The sequence below is a fragment of the Mirounga angustirostris genome, unplaced genomic scaffold (assembly GCF_029215605.1).
Source record: "Mirounga angustirostris isolate CCGP_5_RB_7025 unplaced genomic scaffold, mMirAng1.0.hap1 SCAF_9, whole genome shotgun sequence".
Taxonomy (NCBI): domain Eukaryota; kingdom Metazoa; phylum Chordata; class Mammalia; order Carnivora; family Phocidae; genus Mirounga; species Mirounga angustirostris.
In genome coordinates, this window is record NW_026991717.1 from 27,137,813 (window position 1) to 27,162,492 (window position 24,680).

The 24,680-nt window shown below is 40.0% G+C and overlaps 1 protein-coding gene and 1 pseudogene across 1 annotated transcript in view; both read left to right on the top strand.

Moving 5' to 3' along the window:
• GABRG3 (gamma-aminobutyric acid type A receptor subunit gamma3) overlaps positions 1 to 24,680 on the top strand; it is an 804,322-nt gene that overhangs the window by 232,688 nt on the left and 546,954 nt on the right. The gene's annotated exons all lie outside the window — the stretch shown is intronic.
• On the top strand, positions 12,807 to 16,879 carry LOC123861984 (large ribosomal subunit protein eL30-like; annotated as a pseudogene).

A 24,680-nucleotide genomic window follows, 5' to 3' on the forward strand; every position in this document is an offset into this window, starting at 1 on the left:
TATGAGTTCTAGCAGTTTTGGGGTGGAGTCTTTGGGGTTTTCCACATAAAGTATCATATCATCTGCAAAGAGTGAGAGTTTGACTTCTTCTTTGCCAATTTGGATGCCTTTGATTTCTTTTTGTTGTCTGATTGCTGTGGCTAGGACTTCCAATACTATGTTGAATACCAGTGGTGATAGTGGACATCCCTGCCGCGTTCCTGACCTTTGGGGGAAAGCTCTCAGTTTTTCCCCATTGAGAATGATATTCGCTGTAGGTTTTTCATAGGTGGCTTTTATGATATTGAGGTATGTACACTCTATGGCTATACTCTGAAGAGTTTTGATCAAGAAAGGATGCTGTACTTTGTCAAAAGCTTTTTCTGCATCTATTGAGAGGATCATATGATTCTTGTTCTTTCTTTTGTTAATGTATTGTATCACATTGATTAATTTGTGCATGTTGAACCAACCTTGCAGCCCAGGGATAAATCCCACTTGGTCGTGGTGAATAATCCTTTTAATGTACTGTTGGATCCTATTGGCTAGTATTTTGGTGAGAATTTTTGCATCCATGTTCATCAGGGATATTGGTCTGTAATTCTCCTTTTCGATGGGGTCTTTGTCTGGTTTTGGGACCAAGGTAATGCTGGCCTCATAAAAGGAGTTTGGAAGTTTTCCTTCCATTTCTATTTTTTGGAACAGTTTCAGAAGAATAGGTATTAATTCTTCTTGAAATGTTTGGTAGAATTCCCCTGGGAAGCCATCTGGCCCTGGGCTTTTGTTTTTTGGGAGATTTTTGATGACTGCTTCAATTTCCTTAGTGGTTAGAGGTCTGTTCAGGTTTTCTATTTCATCCTGGTTCAGTTTTGGTAGTTGATCCATCGCTAGGAATGCCTCCATTTCTTCCAGGTTATCTAATTTGCTGGCATAGTTTTGCTCATAATATGTTCTTATAATTGTTTGTATTTCTTTGGTGTTGGTTGTGATCTCTCCTCTTTCATTCATGATTTTGTTGATTTGGGCCATTTCTCTTCTCTTTTTGATAAGTCTGGCCAGGGGTTTATCAATCTTGTTAATTCTTTCAAAGAACCAGCTCCTAGTTACATTGATCTGTTCTACTGTTCTTTTAGTTTCTATTTCATTGATTTCTGCTCTGATCTTTATGATTTCTCTTCTCCTGCTGGGTTTAGGCTTTATTTGCTGTTCTTTCTCCAGCTCCTTTAGGTGGAGGGTTAGGTTGTGTACTTGAGACCTTTCTTGTTTCTTGAGAAAGGCTTGTATTGCTATATACTTTCCTCTTAGGACTGCCTTTGCTTCATCCCAAAGATTTTGAAGAATTGTGTTTTCATTTTCATTGGTTTCCATGTATTTTTTTAATTCTTCTTTAATTTCCTGGTTGACCCATTCATTCTTCAGTAGGATGCTCTTTAGCCTCCATGTATTTGAGTTCTTTCCGACTTTCCTCTTGTGATTGAGTTCTAGTTTCAAAGCATTGTGGTCTGAAAATAGGCAGGGAATGATCCCAATCCTTTGGTACCGGTTGAGACCTGATTTATGACCTAGGATGTGATCCATTCTGGAGAATGTTCCATGGGCACTAGAGAAGAATGTGTATTCCGTTGCTTTGGGATGGAATGTTCTGAATATGTCTGTGAAGTCCATTTGGTCCAATGTGTCATTTAAAGTCTTTATTTCCTTATTGATCTTTTGCTTAGACGATCTGTCCGTTTCAGTGAGGGGGGTGTTAAAGTCCCCCACTATTATTGTATTGTTGTCGATGTGTTTCTTTGCTTTTGTTATTAATTACCTTATATAATTGGCTGCTCCCATGTTAGGGGCATAGATATTTACAATTGTTAGATCTTCTTTTTGGATAGACCCTTTAAGTAGGATATAGTGTCCTTCCTCATCTCTTATTACAGTTTTTGGTTTAAAATCAAATTTGTCTGATATAAGGATTGCCACCCCTGCTTTCTTTAGGTGTCCATTAGCATGATAAATGGTTTTCCACCCCCTCACTTTCAATCTGGGGGTGTCTTTGGTTCTAAAATGAGTCTCTTGCAGACAGCATATCGATGGGTCTTGTTTTTTAATCCAATCTGATAGCCTGTGTCTTTTGATTGGGGCATTTAGCCCATTTACATTCAGGGTAACTATGGAAAGATAGGAATTTAGTGGCATTGTATTGCCTGTATGGTGACTGTTACCATATATTGTCTGTGTTCCTTTCTGGTCTATGTTGCTTTTAGGGTCTCTCTTTGTTTAGAGGACCGCTTTCAAGATTTCCTGCAGGGCTGGTTTTGTGTTTGCAAATTCCTTTAGTTTTTGTTTGTCCTGGAAGCTTTTTATCTCTCCTTCTATTTTCAATGACAGCCTAGCTGGATATAGTATTCTTGCCTGCATATTTTTCTCATTTAGTGCTCTGAATCTTTCCTGCCAGTCCTTTCTGGCCTGCCAGGTCTCTGTGGATAGGTCTGTTGCCAATCTAATTTTTCTACCATTTTAGGTTACATATCTCTTCTCCCGAGCTGCTTTCAGAATGTTCTCTTTGTCTATGAGACTCGTAAGTTTTACTATTAGATGTTGGGGTGTTGACCTATTTTTATTGATTTTGAGAGGGGTTCTCTGTGCTTCCTGTATTTTCATGCCTATTTCCTTCCCCAAATTAGGGAAGTTCTCTGCTATAATTTGCTCCATTATACCTTCTGCCCCTCTCTCTCTTTCTTCTTCTTCTGGGATCCCAATTATTCTAATGTTGTTTCGTCTTATGGTATCGCTTATCTCTCGAATTCTGCCCTCATGATCCAGTAGTTGTTTATCTCTCTTTTTCTCAGCTTCTTTATTTTCCATCATTTCATCTTCTATATTACTGATTCTCTCTTCTGCCTCATTTATTCTAGCAGTTAGCACCCCCATTTTTTATTGCACCTCATTAATAGCCTTTTTGATTTCGACTTGGTTGGATTTTAGTTCTTTTACTTCTCCAGAAAGGGTTTCTCTAATAACTTCCATATTTTTTTCAAGCCCAGCTAGTATCTTTAAAGTGATGATTCTGAACTCTAGATCTGACATCGTACTAATGTCCGTATTGAGTAGGTCCCTGGCAGTCGGTACTACCTCTTGTTCTTTTTGTTGAGGCGATTTTTTCCATCTTGTCATTTTGTGCAGAGGAGGATAGATTAATGAGAGAACAAAATGCTAGCAGAGTAACAACGTCCCCAGAAAATATACTCTAAACAAATCGGAAAAGACGTGAAGCAGTGGGAAAAGAAAGGAAAGAGAGAAAAAAAAAAAAAAGAAAAAAATAGAAAAAGATAAAGATAAAAACAAAAACAAACCAAAACAACAACAACAAAAAAACAGAATGTGATCAAATATGATCAGGCTGGTATATAGATCAGTGCCACACACTAGATTTGGGGTGTAGTTTGGTCTTTTAGGAGAAAGTGCCTCCCTAAATTTTAAAGAAAGAAAAACTTATATATGTACAAAAATAAGGGTTGATATGATGAAGGGATGGAATATGACTGTAAAGATGGAAATTATAAAAAATTTTATAAAAGGAATTGATAAGAAGTTGTTTGAAAAAAGAAAGAAGGGGATTTAAAAAAAGAAAAAAGAGAAAAAAAGGGAGAGGATGTGATCAGGCAGGGGAATAGAAAACACCATATATTAGAGATTTAGGGTATATTTTAATCTGTTAGAAGAAACTATCTCAAAATTTTAAAGAGAGAACAACTTATATATATAAGCCAAAAATACGGGTAACTACTATGAAGGGATAGAATATGACTCTAAAAATGAAAAATAAATTTTTTCTTTTTAAAAAGGGATTGATAAGATGTTGGTTGAAAAAGGGAAAAAAATTCAAAAAGAAAAAAATACCGTTAAAAAAAATTAACTTTGAAAGACTAAAGAATCATGGTAAAAAAGCCATGAATTCTATGTTCAGTATTCCCCTAGCGCTGGAGTTCTGCCATTCTCATTGATCGGTAAACTTGATCTTGGCTGGCTATTCTCGCTGATCTTCTGGGGAGGGGCCTGTTGCCGTGGTTTCCAAATGTCTCTGCCGGAGGCGGAATTGCCCCACCCTTGCCCCCTCCCGGCTAAGTAATCTGCTCGGGTTTGCTCTCTGGGGCTTTTGTTCCCTGCGAGCTTTCCGTACAGCTTTGGAGGCGGAGAGTGAAAATGGCGGCCTCCCAATCTCTGCCCCGGAGGAGCCGAGAACTCCGGGCTCCGCTCCTCAGTGAGCCCCCAGAGAAAAGCCGTCAGTCACTCCCATTTCCCCGGTCTCTGGCTGTACTCTGTGGTCACCCGGCCTGTGACCGCGCGCCTCTATCTCTGGCACCTGACCCCGGGTGGAGTCTCCAAACCCAGCAGATCCCTGCGGTGCACTCCCGCGCAGCTCCTCCCGGGGGAGGAAGGTGAGTCTCCCCGGATCTGCCACTTGTCGGGTCCCTGCTGGAGGAGCAGGGGCCCGACTGTGCTGCGGATCACGGTTTATGGCAACCCCGAGCTAAGAGCCCACTCCTGGGCTCCACCTCTGCAGCCGGCTTCCCTGCTCCATTACCTGGGAGCTCTGCCACACTCAGGCACCCCCAGTCTTTCTGTGACCCCGAGGGTCCTGAGACCACACTGTCCCGGAGGGTTCCATCCCCCGTTTAGCCACCAGAGTGACGTCCCTCGGTGGAGCCGACTTCTAAAAGTTCCGATTTTGTGCTCCGCGGCTCTATCACTTGCCAGAAGCGGCCGACGGAGGCCCCTCCCCCGCTGTCTATCCTCCCGAATATCGCCTCGGATTCACTTCTCTGCACGTCCTGCCTTCCAGAATGTGGTCGCTTTTCTGTTCAGAGAGTTGTTGCTATTCCTTTCTTCGATCTCCTGTTGGGTTTGTAGGTGTTCAGTACGGTTTGATCCCTATCCAGCTGAATTCCTGAGAGGAGACGAAATCCAGGTCTCCTACTCCTCCGCCATCTTGCTCCGCCCCTCTGGAGTACATTTTTTCATAATAAAGCATTTCCTCACTGATGTCTTATTAATATTTAGAAATGAAGTACTTATGGATGATTGGAAGCTCTCTGTAGGTCTCACATTAGAGTGAAAACTGAGAATTTAGAGTAAGTGCTGCTTGTTAATATTTCTAGGTCTTATTACTTTGGCTTATTAATTTCACAGGGATTTTTTTTAATACATTGCTTGGGAAGTTGCAAGCCTGTGGAAAAAATGCTGAAAGCCAAACAAGACAATGACCTGGTGTGCTCACTTTTTATTTCTGTGTCACTGAATCTTGGATTTTTGATTCAGCCTCCAAAGATCAGGGAACTCCATGTTCTACTGGAATGGGGAAAGACAATCACCAACTCTGTGTTTGGTTTATGGAGTTTTAACTCCCTCTTCTATTTCTGACCCACTGCTAGTTCTTGTCCTGAGATACCCAGAACCTCTAACTCTTGAGATGCTTCAGGGTTCTCCTTATCAAGAACTGTGACAGTCTGAGATATTACCTCATTTGTAAGTTAACAAGTTGGCCTACTACAGTTTCATAGATTCTGGCAGAAGAGAGATGACTGGTTCAGAGACAAAGGACTTTATTATTCAGGTCACAGCAAGCATCATAAGTTCCATGTTTGCCTCTGTTCCTCTTGCCACCCAAGTTCCATGGGATAAGTGTGAAATAGTTTGTGTCATAGCTGAGGACCCCTGAAGTTAGAAAACCCTAACATTTTTAGTGTCTGCACATCTTTTAATGATGTATTTGATGAAGTTTCTTAATTTTAAAGAAATTCAATTTATCAATTTGTTCTTTTATGCTTAATATTTTAATGTCCTATTTAAGAGATATTTGCCTATCTCAAAGTCATGAACATATTCTTAAAATTTATTTTCTTCTTAAAATTTGAGTATTTTAACATTCACATTTAGGTCTATAATCTGCCTCAACTTAATTTTTGTCTATGACATGAGGTAAGAGTCAAGGTTACTTTCCCTCCCTCATTATGATATCCAGTTGTTCCATGACCATATATTGGAAAAACTATCTTAAAGAATGCATAGAATCCTAAAGACTGGGAGCATGTTTCAGTATTTAATATGTTATTACTTTTATGAACTATAGAAAGTGAGACCAGATATGGCTGCCATTATTGTGTATTATTTGTATATTTGTGATTGGACTATTCAAAGGAAACAAAGAAACAAAAGATCTGTTTTTAAGGAGGTTATAAACAAATGGATAGAAATAAACTTTATACGTATACTATAATTTATATAAATGAAGGAAAAAGTTATGCAATAAAATGGATAACATGTTTTTCTAAGACCTCTTTACTGTTACTGCAGTACTGCAGTTGTCACATTTGTTCCAAAATATCTGTCCATGCCTAAGGAAAATTAGGGAACCTGGAAAAATTGTATATTTTTGTATTAAGGAATTTCCTAGGAGAGAACTCAGTCTAAGAAAAGGAGCATCAGGAAAGGCAAATTGGATTCATAAACAAAGCTTTGGTTAACAGATGTGAGAGATAATTCTGAGTATGGTATCTGACACTCCCTTTCTTCTGCAGTACCTGAAGAGATGTGGGGGGGGAAGTTAAAGCTATTTCACTGAAACCATTGTAGGATATCAGGGCCCTTGCAGCCCTAATTTATCATTTCTTAAACCTGGGTCTACACAAAAGGGTGAAGTTAATTCTTCCTCATTTTGCTACTAATCACTGTGCAGCTTTGGTCCTCTGAGAAGCTACAGGGCAAGTGAGCTAAATGGAATTGTAATGGCACCTTTTGGACATGGCAGGTGCCAGATCAGATGGCAGCACCCAGCAACAAAGGAAATCATATACAATGGATAAAGCATGCCAAATGTACCTAGTGTTTTCTAGACTACAATTAGAGGAGAGAAAATGAGCATTACATTTTGATGGTTCAGAGAGCAGACTGGGCTTGTTCTTTCTCCCTTCTTTCCACCTTCTGGAGAAGCAGACTCCCCCTGAGCATGGAGCTTAATGTGAGGCTCGATCCCAGGACCCCAGGATCATGAGCTGAAGGCAAATACTTAACTGACTGAGCCACCCAGGTGCCCCATTATTTATTTATTTTTAAAGCTAGATTGATTGATTGATTGATTGATTTTAGAGAGAAAGAGTAAGCATGAGTGGAGAGAGGGGCAGAAGGAGAGGGAGAGAATCCAAGCAGACTCCCCGATTAGTGCAGAGCCCAACTTGGGACTCGATCTCATGACTCTAAGATCATGACCCTGAGATGATGACTTGAGCCGAAACCAAGAGTTGGATGCTGAACGAACTGAGCCACCCAAGTGCCCCTGGGATTTTTCCTTAGACATGTGAAACATCTCTTTGAGGCTCTAAGGTAGAGATTATGAGCAGGAGAAGGGTTGGCAGGAGGAAGAATAAGGGTCTAGTTAGCAGCTGGGATAGAGGACCAGCAGAAAACTATTTTGAACATATAAATGTAAGGCAACATTATTATTGGATTTTAAAATATTTAAATTATCTTACCTATTTGATTCTCTTAACCCAAGAAATTGCAGCCAGTTTTTCTAAAATGGAAAAGAAAGAATCACATGGAGGTTAAGATATTTTCCTACTATTTTAGTAGTCAGTCCTGGTCTAGTGGAGCCCGGGTCTATGGACATCATTCTCTAACTCTTGCCTCTTACTCTCTGCAACCTCACTGTCCCCATACAGTTTCTCACCCTAAATTTCTCTCAACAATCCTGACCCATCAACCTATCAAGACCACTCCCAGGCAAATTCTGCTGAAAAATGCAGCTCTTACTATGCTTCTACTCTACTCAACACATGCAGACTCCCCACTGGCTCCTAGATTACATGAGTGCCTCAGCCTGGCAGCCACATGCCCTTCTCTCTCACTTCTCTCTTATTCTCTAGTTCAACCAATTTCCCAAACATCTCAAGTTTTCCCAAAGTTTTTGTAAACTCCCATTACAATCTCTCCCAGTGCAAACATTGCTCTCCATGATGCACTATATAGGTTTCCATCTCTTAGTCCCTACATGAGTGAACATTCTGTGGTAGGAGGGGTATCCAGAGCCTCTTGGCATCTTCCCTGCAGGAGCTGGGGGAGTGCTCTGTGTAGAGGGCCAACTCCACCATTGATAGGCCCAGACTCATTGTCACTCAGAAGAATCTTCTAAGTAGTGGACTCTGATCCAATTCAGTTAGTGGAGGGTTTGGAAAAAGGAAGCATCAGAGGGAACCATATCCATGTTCCCAAGTAAATTTTATTGCCACTGAACATAGAAGAAATGAGAATTTTTTGTTTGTTTTAAAGATTTTATTTATTTATTTGAGACAGAGAGGATGAGAAAGAGAGAGCACATGAGAGGGGGGAGGGTCAGAGGCAGAAGCAGGCTCCCTGCCGAGCAGGGAGCCCGATGCGGGACTCGATCCAGGGACTCCAGGATCATGACCTGAGCCGAAGGCAGTCACTTAACCAACTGAGCCACCCAGGCGCCCGAAATGAGAATGTTTGACATTAATATTCCAAAAATAATTTTCCACTTTTCTTTTGAAAATTTTAAATTTAAAGAAAAGCTGAAGGAATAGTACAATAGATGCCTGTTTACCCTTGACCTAGATTAACTGGTTTTTTTTTTTTTTTTTGAAGGCTAAAAATTTTTATTTATAAAGAAATAATTGTATGTTAATTTGAACATCTAGATTGTACAAAAAAAGTCGCTTGAAAATTCCCTTTTGATATCTTTAAAGAGCTGGATTCCATTATGTATACCTTGCTCTCTCTTCAGGACCTCTTAACCTCAGACTGGAGTTGAGAAGAAATATTGCTTAGGTTCCCTCAAATCATTCTTGGGCTCCAGACAATGTGCTAGACCTCTGAGCAAATAAGCAGGTTACTAGTAACAGTACCCAGGGAAAGACAAAGCTGTGGGTAATGAAAGTTCCTTTCACATGGCATCCCTCCACTATTGTAAACTTCGGTTTCTCAGTTGTTCACATGTTTTCATTGTATAAGTCATAGTGAGCTAGTTTGATTCATTGTAGGATGACCTAGATTGTTAACTTTTTCTCTCTGTAAACACACACACACACTTTCTCTCTCTTTTTTGCTAATATGTTGAAAATAAGTTGCAGACATCACAACATGTCACCTCTGAATATTTTGGATGCCCCACCTATGAATGAAAGCACTCCCCTCATAATACCACTAAAATAAAGTTATCATTTGGTATCTAATCTACAGTCAAAAATTTTCCAGTTGCATTTGAAATGTCTTCCATAGCTGTGTTATTTTGATCCAAGAATCAAGGTTCACACTTGACACTTACAATTATGTCTCTTCAGTCACTTCTGAACTAGATTGGCGCCCTCCTTTTTCATCTGTTGTGTTTGTCATGGCATTTACTTTTGTGAGGATTCCAGGTTGGTTATGTACTAAATGGTACAACGTCCCACATTCTGGAATACCTGATTGTTTCATCATGATTAGATTTACAATGAACATTTTTTGGCAGTAATATCTCATGGTGAAATAATTTTGATTAACCATTAAATACATTTTCTGCTATACATTTCTATATTACATTTTCTGCTATTGTGAAAGGGGGTTTTCATCATAATGGGCATGCATTCCTTAGCTTCCAACAAAATTAACAAGTGATATTAACACATGTGCATCTCCTTCTCTAAATGGAAAGTGATATCTCTCACATTAGATCCATGTTGCTTTTGAAGTGTTTAGAAATTCAGCTCCATAAGCAGATCAGTAATCAGTCTTGGATCAGAATTTTCTTCATATTGTTCTTTTAAATATTCTCCAAGAGATCCAAGATGGCGGACGTGCTTCTAAGTATTTTTACTTGCAACCTTTGAAAAAAATAGAATCCCAAACTTGACATAACAGAAATTAATGGTAGTTGAGATAAGTCATTAGGAGCTATTTAGTTTCTTGTCCTAGATCGTTTTCTTTCCCTTTTGTTTTGTCTGATATGGGGCAGATGGATTGGGGCTTCTTATTAGAGTACCATAGAAGTGATGATGCATTTATCTACAACCAGACTCAGTGTTGGGAGACACCCACATGATCATGTAATACAGTGTTCTGACTCACTGCACCAACTCCCTGCAGAGAACTGGTCCCCACTCACCATGGTGACATCCATTACCAGAGACATCCATTGAAATTTTTGAGTTAAAATTTCCCCCTATTTTCATATATAAATATAAGTTCTAGTTCTAGTAAGCCTTTATCTACCTTAAAACCCTTCAAATATTTGTAGACAGCTCTATGTTCTCAGAAGAATTTTCTTCTCTGGTTTAAATATCCTAAGCTTGTCCTCTGTCCCCTGGGTGTTTCCTCTAAATGTGCACTTTCTGCCTGCTTTCTTTCTAAAATGTGTATTCCAGTCCTTTCTCCCTCCCTCCATCTCTCATTTCCTTCCTCAGACAATAATTTGGTTCCACCATGTACAAACCAGGCATGGGAACACCAATGTGACTGCTTTTCCTCAGGGAGCTCACAAATCACAAAAGTGCAAGGAAAGAATCCAAGAAACCAACAGCATTCACAGCGGTGAGTCAGCACCATGACTGGGATTGGGGCTCCTGTCACACGCATCACTAAGGAGGAAGTGGTCACTGGACCCAGAGGAAAGAGAACCTCAGTTTTGTATGAGTGGTAGTATTTTAGGGAGGGGTGGGCATGGCCTAAGTTCTGGATGGGGGAGTGCAAGAGGAAGACATGCCAAGTTACAAAGTAGGGAAGTATAAGGTGGCAGGAGTGTGGGATGGAGAAGGCAGAGAGCCAGGCATAGTCTTCGGAGCCTTGTTCTCAGTGATTTAGATTATGTCTTTGGGCGGTGGGAAGCTTCCAGAATGAGTTTCACATTACAGAGTAGTAACAAGACAGACACACCTTTTAGAAGGATGTCTGATGGAAAATGCATTCAGATATCTATATATGAAATAAAGCATTTTCTCAACTAATCATCAGATGTACCAAGAGGGAAAAAATGCAAAAAAGAACTATATTTTCCTTTTCTCTTAACACCTTAGCTTTTCTTATAACACCTTAGCTGATTGTAAACAGAGTATCACCATTGATTTGATTTTATTATTGTGTTTGCTCTTTAAACTTTTAAGAAGTGCCCTAACAGGGGAAGGATGAAGGGGGAAAATTGGAGGGGGAGATGAACCATGAGAGACAATGGACTCTGAAAAACAAACTGAGGGTTCTAGAGGGGAGGGGGGGTGGGAGGATGGGTTAGCCTGGTGTTGGGTATTAAAGAGGGCACGTTCTGCATGGAGCACTGGGTGTTATACGCAAACAATGAATCATGGAAAGCTACATCAAAACTAATGATGTAATGTATGGTGATTAACATAACATAATAAAAGTGCCCTAACATGTATAACACCTTTTTCTTTGGGTTTTAGAGCCATTTTTTAATTTTTTAATTTTTAGGAAAGTAACAGCATTTCTGTGTCCTCCTTCCCAGCATTAACTCTTTGGAGAACTCTCTGGGGTAGAACAGATGTTGCAGGGAGACCTGTGCCTGTTCTCTTGGCTTGGCCCACATGTAGGAAACTGTGTGGCCATGACAGCCCTCAGCTTTCATGTACTGCAGCCACCATGCCCATCAGTTTGGTCACACCCATTAGGTTCCAACACCCAGTGAGGCACTGGCATTGGATTGGCAAAGCAAATAGCTCCTGCTATTTGCAGAGAAATAAAGATACTCAGTATATTATCACAAATAGTATCACATATAATTTTATTTAAATAAAATGACAGCAAAGGAAAAGTCAATCATCCTGCAGGATGAATGTCTCAAACTGTATGCAGGCCATGCTTGTTCAGCTAAGATAATATCCCTCCTTTCTTAACATATTTCTTCACAGAGATGATAGAATGAGTCTTGCAGCCTGAACCCCTCTCCTGTGTCACCTCAGGGGACTTTAGGCTGAAGCCAGACTCTTTATAACAAAAATTCAAGTGATAGGGAGCCTCATTCTCTCTAGGTTTTAGGTTTAACTATCCAGCCAGTGTGACCTTGACTAATTTTGCTCAGCATCTCTAAATATATCCTTCTCTAAAATATAGTTCCCTCTCTCTGGTTCTCTGGACTATGAGCTCATGTAGAACAGGGGCTTCTCTTCATTTTTGTGTCCCCAGCTCTTCCATAGTACAAGGCCCAGTCTCTGTTGGTTTTGGATGAATAGTTGAAGGAATGACTGCAGGGAGCACATCCTCAAGGCTACTGTGCTTCCACATCATAGTGCCTCATGTTGCTTTTGCTCCTTCCTCTGCCCCTTGTTCTATTTGGACCTTTGGATGGATTAGATGATGCCTACCTACAGTGGTGAAGGTAATCTTTACTCAGTTCACCAATTCAAATGCTAATGTCTTCCAGAGACATCCTAACAGACATACCCAGAAATAATGTTTTACCAGCTCTCTAGACTTGTCTTAACCCAGTCTAGTTGATGTGTAAAATTAACCATCACAACTCCCCAATGGGTGGTCACCCCACTTATGTCTGAAAACATACAATAATTAAGCAGGTCTCCCTGTGAAAGGCAGAACATGTAGTTGTTTGGTTAAAAAGCTTCTCCTTCTGTTTTTCTGCAAGATTCCTATAGTCAAGGTTTATGCAGAGGAATTAAACCTAGGTCTGAGGGGAGAACCATGATGGCATGACCTTATGTATATGGAGGTCCTTATTGTTCTTTATCAACATATTTATTAGAATAGATAAGTTGGGCCATAATAGATATGTGCCAAGTTCTGCGCTGAGGGGTGGGGATACAATGGTGAGCAAAATAGACATGGGGGCCCTTGTCCTTGTGGAACAAGGAGAGAAGAGTGGAGGAAAAGCCATTAATCTCACACTCATAGAAAACATACTTAACAGATGTTGGTAAGTGCTGTGTACAGGTGTCATGGAATGTGTAATGGTAAAATTTATCTGACTAGGAAAGTCAGAGGAGACTTTCCTGGACAACTGCTAGATGTGAAAGGAAGTGAAAGAGCATATCATGCAGAGGGAATAATATGTTAGGGCATGAAGGCTGTAGGGAGCATGGCCTATTGGAGGAGCTGATAAAGGCCAGTGGGTCTAAGGAGGAGAATGAAGAGGAGCATGTTGATGGATGGGCCTGGAGAAGTGGGCTGAGGATAGCTTATCCAAGGCTTCTAGGTGATAATAGCTATGGAAAGCCATTAGGAATGGAGGATGTGGTGATGGGAATGTGAACAAAATTGTGTGCCAAATCCTTTCCCTTTGAGGGTTGCTGCACAAGAGGAGCTATAGCTGATGACCCAGAATAGCATGTGCTCCCTCCCCATTGAGATAGTTCTGTATCCTTTGATAGCAGCTCTCCCTCCCTGTCTGTCTTAGCTGGGGCTGTCATGACAGAACACAGGAGGTTGGATGGTTTAAACAACAGACATTTTTTTTCTCAAGGTTCTGGAGGCTGGGAATCTATGATCAAGGTCCTGGCTGATGCAGTTGCCCTCATGTCATCACATGGTACTGAGAGAAATTCTGGTGTCTCTTCCTCTTTTTATAAGAACACTTCTCGCATCATGGGGGCTCCATCTTCGTGACTTCATCTAACCCTGATTCCCTCCCAGAGGCCCCTCCTCCAAATACAATCACATTGGGAGGTTAGGACTTCGATATATGAATTTTGGGGAAACACTGACATTCAGTCACACAACACTTTCAAAGACCATCAAGAAAAAGGCCCACAACAATGACAACAATAATAGCCAACCTTTATGCAGCACTTTCCGTGTGTTTGGGATGCTTCTGGGTGTTTTAAATATATTCATTTATCCTCCCAGCAGTGGCTTAAAAAAAAGAAAAAAGAAAAAGTCCCACCACCCTCTGTGAAAAGGACTTAATAGCACAATTATTGTGCTTCAATTTGTGTGGGATATTGGTTAACCAAACACCCAGCCTCTCTGTTCCCACTTCCACCTCACCTTTTCTCTTCCTGGTTACAAGCTAAGTCTTGTCTCAGCCAGTTCAGATTCTTAGGTAGCACTTTCTTCCCATCGGTCACTCCAATGAAAAGTCCTGTCTATGTCCCCACTATGACTAGCCCCATACTAATGGGCCCATGACTGTCTCTCTTGTTTATCAGTGCATCTCTACCCCCAAACCCAGTGTGTGGGTCACTGTAAAGCTTAAAAAAATATTTGTGAAATAAATGCATGTTATTTTGGCCTTGACATTTGCTAGCATGTCCAAGACTGGTGTATTTCTGCCCAAAGGGTTTTGAATCAAATATCTTGCTCAAATATCTCCCCCATAAGCATATTCCTAGTTACTCATTAACATCTGTCAAACCAGTGCTCCTAATTCTACTTCCTGGAATTAGCCTTTGCATATTAATGTCTTTAAATATTTGAAAATATAATCCCATTACCAAAAGTCTTCCATTTTCAAGGTTTAAAATCTTTTGTTGTCTTCTCCCAATGAGATACCCTTTATTAGCATGGTTGGGCATAAGTGTTTTTATCTACCTCATTCCTCAAAATATTCAACCTTGCTAATAATTTCCACTGGAAATCCTCTTGTTCAACAATGAACTTTTGTTATTTTTTATTTATTTATTTGACAGAGAGAGACACAGTGAGAGAGGGAACATAAGCAGTGGGAGAGGGAGAAGCAGGCTTCCCGCAGAGCAGGGAGCCCGATGCCGGGCTGGATCCCAGGACCCTGGGATCATGACCTGAGCCGAAGGCAGACGCTTAATGACTGAGCCACCCAGGTGCCCCGGAAAACTTATTTTTAAAAGTTCATTGCTGGGGGCGCCTGGGTGGCTCAGTCATTAAGCGTCTGCCTTCAGCTCAGGTCATGATCCCAGGGTCCTGGGATTGAGCCTCGCGTCGGGCTCCCTGTTCGGCGGGGAGTCTGCTTCTCCCTCTCTCTCTGCCTGCTGCTCTGCCTACTTGCGTTCTCTCTCTGTCAAATAAATAAATAAAATATTAAAAAAAAAAAAAGTTTTCCAGCCGTGAAGTGACTCCAGATATAGTCAGTTCAGTGACCAATGCTGGACCACCTTTGCTGCCCTTAATAGAGATGAGATTTCTATTTATGCAGCATGAGGCTATACTAGCAATTTTATTTATTTATTTATTTATTTATTTATTTATTTATTTATTTATTTATTTATTTATTTATTTATTTAATTGCTGGCTTAAAGTTTGTAGCCCAAACTCTGAGGCCTTTTCTCAAATGATTTCCTGCTACATGATCTCTTTTTATTCAGTTATTATGTACTTAATTTTTACTTCTTATCCCTTTAAAAGTTCTTATTAGTTTAAATTGATCACAATAACCTGAGAAGGTATTTTGGGCATTAATGTCAGCTAAGATATTCCCCTCATTCCACAGAACCCTCAAGCCAGTAGTTCATAATGTTATGATGTTCCTACGTCTTCACCATGTTTTCAAATGTGACAAATGTTTATGATGCTGAGAAGTATGTTCTCAGCTGATATTAACTTCTATTCTCTGAGCATGACTCCAATCCTCTTTAAACCTCTATACTGCTCAGCATATAGTTCCCACATTTCTGTGCTGACCACAGCATTCAGTGTCCACAAACGCCTGCTAAAAATCAAGGCATACAGGCTTTCTTTGGTGTTCCTCTGACCTGCAATTTTGGTAGCTCTCTTGAAAAGATGTGGCATGGTTTGCCATAACCTTTTTTTTTTTTTCACTGATTCCATCTTACTCCTAGTGATTAGAGTATCCTTTTCTAGAGGCTTAACAACCACCCAATAATTATTTATTCTTACCATTGAGGAGAGATTGTTAGATTTACCAGTCTATCCCAAACCTACCATTTCCATGTCAGGAAAATCATAACAGCATGTGCTAGTTTCTACTATTCCATAACCACTACCTTCTCTGCACTTTCAAGGGTTTGTAGTTAACATCTATATGGAGGTAATTCTCTTGAACCTGAAACTTTAAACCTAATTGTAACAACTAAATGTCACCTTCCAGGGCTAAAGCTTCCTGGAAGTCCATTTTAGCCTTACATTTTCCTGCTATTAGCGCCCCCTGGATCTCTCATTATTTCTGAAGGTCACTAGAGAGCACCATCTCCTGTTCTAAAATTCTCCTGCCTCCCATTGCTTTTCTGGGCTTCACTTAGCATTAACATTTATTACTATCTTTAACTTATATTTTTATATCCAACCAAGTTCTAAGACTTGGTAATCCTACCTATCTGGCAGCTGTGTCCTCCTTTTAAATCCCAAAGTCTAATTCAGGTTCTTGTATCCTCTTGCCTGAGGCATTCCCGATGTCTCCAGACCCTGCCACTTGCTTGTCTTCCCATATGTTGCAGCAGATCCAGTTTGCTGAAGCACAGATTTTATCCTGGTATTTTCCTTTTCAAAAGCTTTCAGGCGGTGAAGAGCTTTGCGTTGTGGGAACTCTTTCCTTTCTCTCTCCCGGCCATTTTGGCGGCTCCTTTTGGTTGGGGCCGTCCCGCATCTAAGGCAGGAAGGTGGTGGCCGCAAAGAAGATGAAAAAGTCGCTGGAGTCCATCAACTCCAGGCTCCAGCTTGTTACGAAAAGTGGAAAGTATGTGCTGGGGTGCGAGCAGACTCTGAAAATGATCAGACATGGCAAAGCGAAAGTGGTCCTCCTCGCCAACAACTGCCCAGCCTTGAGGAAATCTGAAATGGAATACTATGCCATATTGGCCAAAACTGGTGCAGTGGCAATAATATTGAATTGGGCATAGCATGTGGGAAATACTACAGAGTATGCACAGTGGCTATCATTGATCCAGGTGATTCTGATTTCATTAGAAGCATGCCAGAACAGACTGGTGAAAAGTAAATCACTCAAAATTTTTCTTTAATAAAACTGGCCACAGCTTGTTTTAAAAACAAAAACAAACAAACGAAAAATAAAAAGCTTTCAAAGTTTCTCCATTTCCTGTGGAATCAAGGCTTACTTTTTTGCCTCTTCTTGGCCTAAGTGTGTTAAATCCACATGTAAATCTTAATTCAGTTCATCCACTTCACATTCCTTTGGTGTCAGACTGAAGTTTATGACTTGATTCATTCTACTGGTCAACCTTGCTTATTACCCACATCCGGAAGGCTGAGAAAACCTAAAAGGGAGGCAGCAAGGAGCTTGGGTTAAGACTCTCAAGTCAGATACCTCCTTGGAATGTATTTTCCTTACTAAAAGAATGGAAATATCTATTACAAAATATTAGGATTGTAAAATGCGGCTGAGAGTACTGAAAACAGTGCCCCAAATGTAATAAACACTTGCTGTATAAATGCATGTGGTTGCCTAGTTTAGGAGATTGAAGTGTTCGTTATTTCAAGTACTATAACTTAACTCCAGTGAGCCTCAGTTACCTCAATGATGAGATGGTTGGTCATAAGGATAAAGAACAAGGTTTTGCAGTTAGACCTGGGTTTGAGGCTCAGCTAAGCCACCTGTTGGCTCTATGACCAAAAGAAAGCTACCTACAGTTAGTTACAAGAGGCCAGTTACCACATCCTTTTAACTCAATGCCTTGTAAACAGTTAAAGAATTACTGAATAAATGGAGTCCTGAAAATGGTCAAAGAAAGATGAACTGGAACACAGCACTATCACTTTCTATTTAAATGAATGTGAGCAAGGCACTTGACTCCTCTCTACTTCACTTTTCTCATATGAAAGTGTAAGGATCAATGAAATAATGCATGTAAATAAAGCAGCATGCTCATACTTACTTGGCTCTCAATAAATGTTAATTGTTAATATATTACAATAAATAGTAATTAAATAAGACACAATGCATAATGTCCCTGGTGGAGTTGGTGTGCAGTAAACACCCAATAAATGATATTTGTCAGTCATCATCATTCTTGTCATCATCATCATTCTTCTTAACATTCTACCTTTTCTAATTCCAAAATTATTCCTTTTGATAGAAAAGGTATAGATAGCATTTGAAATAGCGTTAAACTCAGAAAAGTGGAAATCCAATGACTAGCTAGAGGCAGGTAATTCTTTCAGCTATTTCCAAGGCTGGGATTTAATCAAGGATAACAGTATTCTGGATTTTTACTTTCACTCCATGTGTGTGATATTCCTTAGTTTACTACTGGAGACTAGAGAACATCTTTTTCCCTTATGATCACTCTCCTACTCAGTGGATCCTCTGCTATCTTTCAGAAAATAGGTGAAGAACCATAAAAAATGGTGAGAGAGCTTACTGGGAATTTCAAAGAGTAATAAGGCAAGTTAAAATCTTCTAGGACAATTGTCTCAAGGGAGACACTGTGACAATGACATTTGCTTAAGATTTTAGAATTTTCTCAAGGTCTAATAATTCCTCTTTATCCCTATTATTTTACTGTGTGCTTCCACCTCATCTCTCCCATTCCCTCTCCTTTCTTCCATAGGTCTTTCCACTCTTGTTCTTAATTTTCTCTTGGAAACTCTTTTCATTTCTGAGAACATCTTTAACTCTTTCTTCCCTACTTGTTTTTTTACCTCCCCTCCCCTCTTGTTTTTAATTCTTAATATATAAATTTGAATATTATTTTAAATGTCTTATACATTAAAGAGGATTTTCATGTCTCTTAAAAAAAGTGAATTCATAATCATTTTTACTCTTCTCTGTGATTCTTGAGGGTTTTTCCCCCCTCTCTGATTAGTAAATTTCATTTTCAGAAGAGTAGAAAAAAGATATTTTACCCTGAAAACAATGTTTTTTGTTAAATAGGTGACTTTATGTGAGTTTGCATATGATTAAAAAAATATATTACACATGCATAGCTACCGTGCACCTACTTTAGGAGCATGTACTTACAACATGTGAGCCCTACTGGATGTCAGAAGCTATCATAGGTGCTGTGTTTATCATCTCCAAATCTGACAGTGATCCTTCAAACACAATTTTTGCCCCTATTTTTCAGATAAGAAAACTGTTGTTTACAAAGATTATTATTTGGGGAGTACAAGATTGAGAATGGCAGAGACCAGCTTCAACCCAATGGTGGCTGAGTCTAAACTTCCTCAGACTGGGGGATATTGAAGTATGGCTGGAAGAGCAGAAAATAAGGCTTTCATGTACTTCTAACATAAGTAATCTAAAACATCAGTTTATATTAAAACAAATATGATGTGTTATATGATAGACTGCAGATTTTTCATGAATTTTAAAGCTGTCATAGGTAACTTCAAAGTCATCAGGACAGCAACACTTTTGTGGGTTTTTCATGAATTTTTTAACTTTTCATTTTGTAATAACTGTAAAATATATTCAAATAAATAATTATTTAAAATAAAATACATTTATTTTATTTGCATTTATTAGATAAATATTTTATTTTAAATAATTACAGGAAAATGCAACACTAGTGTAGAGAAGTCCTGTGTACCCCCACCCAGTTTTCCCGAAAGGTTGCATCTTATATAACTACAGTGTCAAAACCATTTGATTGGCATTGCTATAGTGTGTGGATGGATATAGTTTAATGCCATTTTATCACATGTGTATATTTCTGTACCCACAACCTCAATGAAGATACAAAACATTTCCATCACCCTGTTCCCTCACCACAAAGATCTCTCTTCTTCTGCCTTTTTATGGTCACATCCTGAATTTCTAACCCCAACAACTGCTACTCTGTTTTCCATTTCTACACTTTTCTTCCTTGGGGGCGTGTTATATAAATGGAATCACACAGTGTGTGACCTTATGAGATTGGCTTTTTTTTTCTTTTTCACTCAGCACAGTGTCCTTAAGTACCATCTAAGTTGTAGAGTGAATAACTAGTTTATTCCTTTTTACTGCTGAGTGATATTCCATAGTATGGATGTACCGCAGCTTCCCTGTGTACTTACTGAGAGAAATTTTAGTTGTCCCCAGTTTTGGGCTATTACAAATTAAGCAACTATGAACATTATTATACTAACCTCTTATACAGTCCTAAGATCTAGAAAAAAAATCTAGATCTAAGGAAAATATCTTCTAAAAATGAAGGTGAGAGTAAGATATTATATGATTAATGAGTGAGAGAATTCATCACCAGCAGGGATGACCTACAAGAAACATGAAAAGAATTTTTTCATGCTGAAGGAAAATTATACCAAATGGAAGTTGTCCACTGAAGGATTGAAGAGCTCAGATAAATGTAAATATACAAGCAAATTTAAAACACTTCTTATTTCTTAATTTCTTCAAAAGACAATTGACCATTTAAAGAACAAGTAATAACAATGTAGAATTAAGTTTAATATATATGGAAATAACATGTGACAATAATAACACAAAGGACAAGAGAGAGTAATTGGAAGCATATACTCTTTTAGTTTCTAATATAATATGTAAATAATATAATACTAGTTTATAATAGACACTGATAAAAGATGCATATTGTAAACCATAGAACCACAAATTTAAAAAAACACAAAGAGGTGTAGCTTAAAAACAAATAAAGGAGATACAGTAAAATATGAAAAAATCCTTAGTTGATGCAAAAGAAGACATAAAAGAAATATAAGAAATAAAGAACAGATAGAACAAATAGAGAACTAATAACAAGATGGAGGGCAAACAGAAACATACCAATAATCACATCAAATGTAAATGGACCAAATACTCAAATTAATTACCTAATACATCCATTTTTCACTAGCAGTATTAGCGTGCTTGATTATTTTGAAATCATGGCAGTGGAATCATGTAAAGAATGTGACAAATAAGATGTGTGAAAGAAATAAGATTTCATTTTTATTTTGTTAGCATTTTTTTTGCCAGTTGTTTTAAATGAGTGTTTAAAATAGGAAGGCTGATGTAAAAAATGTGCCAATTATCAGTATATTATTTATGCATTCCCCAAATAGATTTTGAATCTCTCAACTCAAGCAGTTTTCAAATTGAAAATATATAATTACTACTTTCAAGACTGTCCCTTCCAGATTGGGCTTTTAGCTCTCGCTCTGTAGCTGACTCAGACTTCACCAGGGCGGGTGACAAAAAAGAAAGAGCTGGGCATGGTCTGGTGCTGGAGTGACAAGGGAAGGATAGGAAGAGAGGCCTAGTGTCTCAGGGCATAGAAGCACAGATTACACTGCTCAGCAGTGGGTTGGGTGGGTTCGATGTTAGAGCCAGATCATCAAAAGTTTCTCCTAAAATTATAGTCCATAATTTGGTAAGGCAGATGAAACACCAGTATTTTAGAATCCATGGCCTAAATTAAGAAATAGATTATAGCTTTGAGATTCTACATCAATCTTAAATCATGAAACCCATTCACTTTAAGTAATGATTTCTTTTAATATTAAATAAAAATTATTTTTCTTTCACTTGGCCCAATGTAACAGCTAGAAATAAAGGAATAGTGTTGCATATAAATGTTCCTATTGAATCATTATTCCTGGTACACTTGCCCAGAAGTACTTGCCATGCCATTGCCTTTATCCCCAAATTGTGTGTGTGTGTGTGTGTGTGTGTGTGTGTGTGTGTGTGTGTGTGTGAAGTATAGAGAGAACAAGAGAAAGGCAGAGAGAAAAGAGAGAGAGGAAGAGGGAGAGATAGAGGGAGAGAAAATATTTCCCTCTCTCGCCACCTGGCACAACATTTCTTATATAGTGTTGGTGCTGAGAGGTGAAGCTTCCCCGAATGCATGGAGTTGTTGCCCCTGTGAAATCCCGGAAGATCTTTAGTTCTCAGGATGATGGCTTTCCTGGCTGTAAAATGTCTCTGGGGATTGTCAGCGCTGGGTTCCACACTGACCTTCACTCCCCTTTCCTCCTTTGACACCCATTGGCTCAGAGCCATGACTTGTGTAACTTGAGACAAGCCACTATCCTGCACTTTTGAGTGTTGAACTCCTCTCTGACACTTTTGTCACTACTTCCACGGGATCTTCTCTGTCCTTTAGCTCCAGGTTTCCACAGGACAGGTGGCGCTGGACAGGGACTTCTGTAGTGCCACCTTACTTAGTTACCACATAGAGAAGGCTGCACCTGCAACCCCTAACCTCTGTGAGCCAGAAAAGTCCACTGAATCCTTTTTAGTCAGGTTAAGTATAACTGCAAGCCCCATCACTCAGTTTAATCCCAGTCATTACTGGGCAGGCACCTACTCCCCCTCCAGGGATCCAGGGATTTCCATGCTACTCAGACCTTCAGAGAAGGGCCTCTAGTCCACAGACAGCCTCCTAGTTCAGGTCTCTGTACCTGGAAATCATGGTCTCGTTCCTCTTGTGCAAACTGTCATCTCAGAATTAACTGGTGAGTCTGGGAATACTGCGCAAGGCATCCAGCCACTCTATCAGATGAGGGCTGTCAGATTGCCAACAACAGTTTGTACCCCATCATCATCTGGGTGGCCTGAATTTCACTCATCCATGTGTGAATGCACCTAGAGAAATGCTCTTTCTGCTTGCAAGCCTCACTCCCGTATTAGGAGAGCAACACTCCATCAAACAGTTAGACTCATTTCTTGTGACAGAGGCATATAATGCGCCATTCTAAAAGTCTATAATCATTTGCTAGCTCTAAAATTGATATGTCAGGGCTTTCTTCTTGTTGCATTTTAACTACCTACTTCATTTCAAAATGTTCTGGATGTGATTCTCTTTACTGATGTAGGGAAATGTTGTATGCACTTAGGGTCCCATTAGCAGTTCAGCAGGGAATTGTCTGCATTCTAGCGGTGTTCAGAAGATAACCCAAACGCAAATACCCATTATGTCTGCTCCTTTGGCTAGCAATTCCAAGCCATCTGGATATGGTTGGTATGGTTTTATGAGAAAGGGAGACGGTTAGGGGGCAGGGGGAGGGGTGGACACCTAGTGTGGAAATTCTGAATAGAATTTCTTGCTCCAAAGACTTTAAGACACAAGTCCATATTTTTTTTAGCAAAAATATGGACTTTTAACACCTAACAACAATGCTATTATACTACCAACAAAATTCCTGGTACTTTTCTGACATCCTGTATGTAATACCCAGTCCACATTCAAACGTATTTGTGTGGCTGCCTGGCTTAAAGCAGCATCAGACTCCATTGTCCACACTTGGAAATACCCATATGTCTGTTGAATGTCCTTTGTTCTCCAGCAGAACCTCGATCTGCTTGTTTTCCATAGCATGTGATGCCAGCAAGCCAGGTCAGAGGACCCAGATGGGGACCCACAGGACCAGCCAACAGAGTCCCTTACGCACAGGATGGAAATCAAACAGAGCCAGCAGGAGGTGAAAGCAGAGTTTATTGAAGATACAGAGGGAGTGCAGATACAGACAGTGTCTGGGAGACTCAGAAAGGAAAGGAGAGAGTCTCGTCTTTGGAGTCTAGGGGTTTTTACTGAGGACAGTGGTCTGGTGTCCATGTCCTCTCAGGCATCCAGGAACCAGTTAGAACAAAGATGAGGGCCCAGGTGTTATTCTTTGGAGCCAGGGGTCTTGGCGATGAGATGTGGAGCTCTGGTGATCTGGAATACACATATGATCGCTTTATCCAGTCATTCTCATCTGGTCCTTCCTTAGGTGTTATCTGTTCTAGAGAAATCATTAACTCCTTGTCCCTTACAAGGAGGACATATGCTATTTGCATTACAAGGCATATGTCAAGTGGAGTGGAAGTGCAGGTCCTAGCAAGAATTGAGGCAGGAAAAGGAGAAAAAGCAAATTTTTATGGACCCCTTCAGTTTCCCTATCTCATGCTGATTTGCTGAAGACATTTGGCTGTTTTCTTTCTCACTGAGCCATTTAACTTGTTCTATTGCCCACCTTCTCTGATTTGCAAATACTGCATCACATCAGGTGCCATCTCTTCCACTTTTAATAACTAGAGTTTCTGGTGCAAAACTACTTTCCCTCCTCAATTAGAGCTATTTGGTTACCTGGAAAGACTACTGTATAGGAAATGGAGGATAAATGCGGAGATCTTTCCCTCCAGTTGCCAGTTTGCAGAGAGAGCGGTGCTCCAGTTCTCTCCAGTGTCGCCCAGTGACTGTTCTTCTCTCTCTCCTCCCGCTCCCCTTGCCCCCTCGTTCTCTTCCCTTTCCTTTCCTCTGTCTCTCTTCTTTCCCTCCTCACCCTGGCACCTTGTTAAATATCATTATAAACTCAGCCTTCTTATATATTCAGTACATTTCAGTCAGTTACAATGGTTACCTTTTGATTCTCACGTATTCTTATCTTTGGTGAATGGAAGCCCCCAGAAGTTGGCTTCTGTGACTTTTGACATGACTCTCCTCAGGACATCCCAGAATCTCTTTTCACATTTCTTTCTCAAGCCCTGGAATCAATTATCCCTCTCCGGAGTTCTGCCCCGATTCGGTAGGGAATGGCTTTTAGAAAATAACATCAGGCACCTAGGGGTGGGCTTTGCTATTATTTGGAGGTCACAGTTTCTAGAACCTTCTATGGTTCAGAGCTAGGAAGTACATAGTGTTTAAAGAAAGTAGTTGGGACCAAGGGTTAGCCCCACATTTGTCAGTCTTCCACCAGGCCTTTCCCTGGGGATAGTGGATTTTGATGTTTGTCCATCTCTCTGGGATCTGCTTTCTTTGCATCCCTCTCACCCCACCCCAGGGGCACTTTGTCTTTCCTTGCCCAGGGCTTCTGCCCTACTCACGGGACACCTGCTTTTGCAACCATCTAGTGTTTGTGACCATCGCAGAGCTCCCTGATGCTGTGCAATCCAT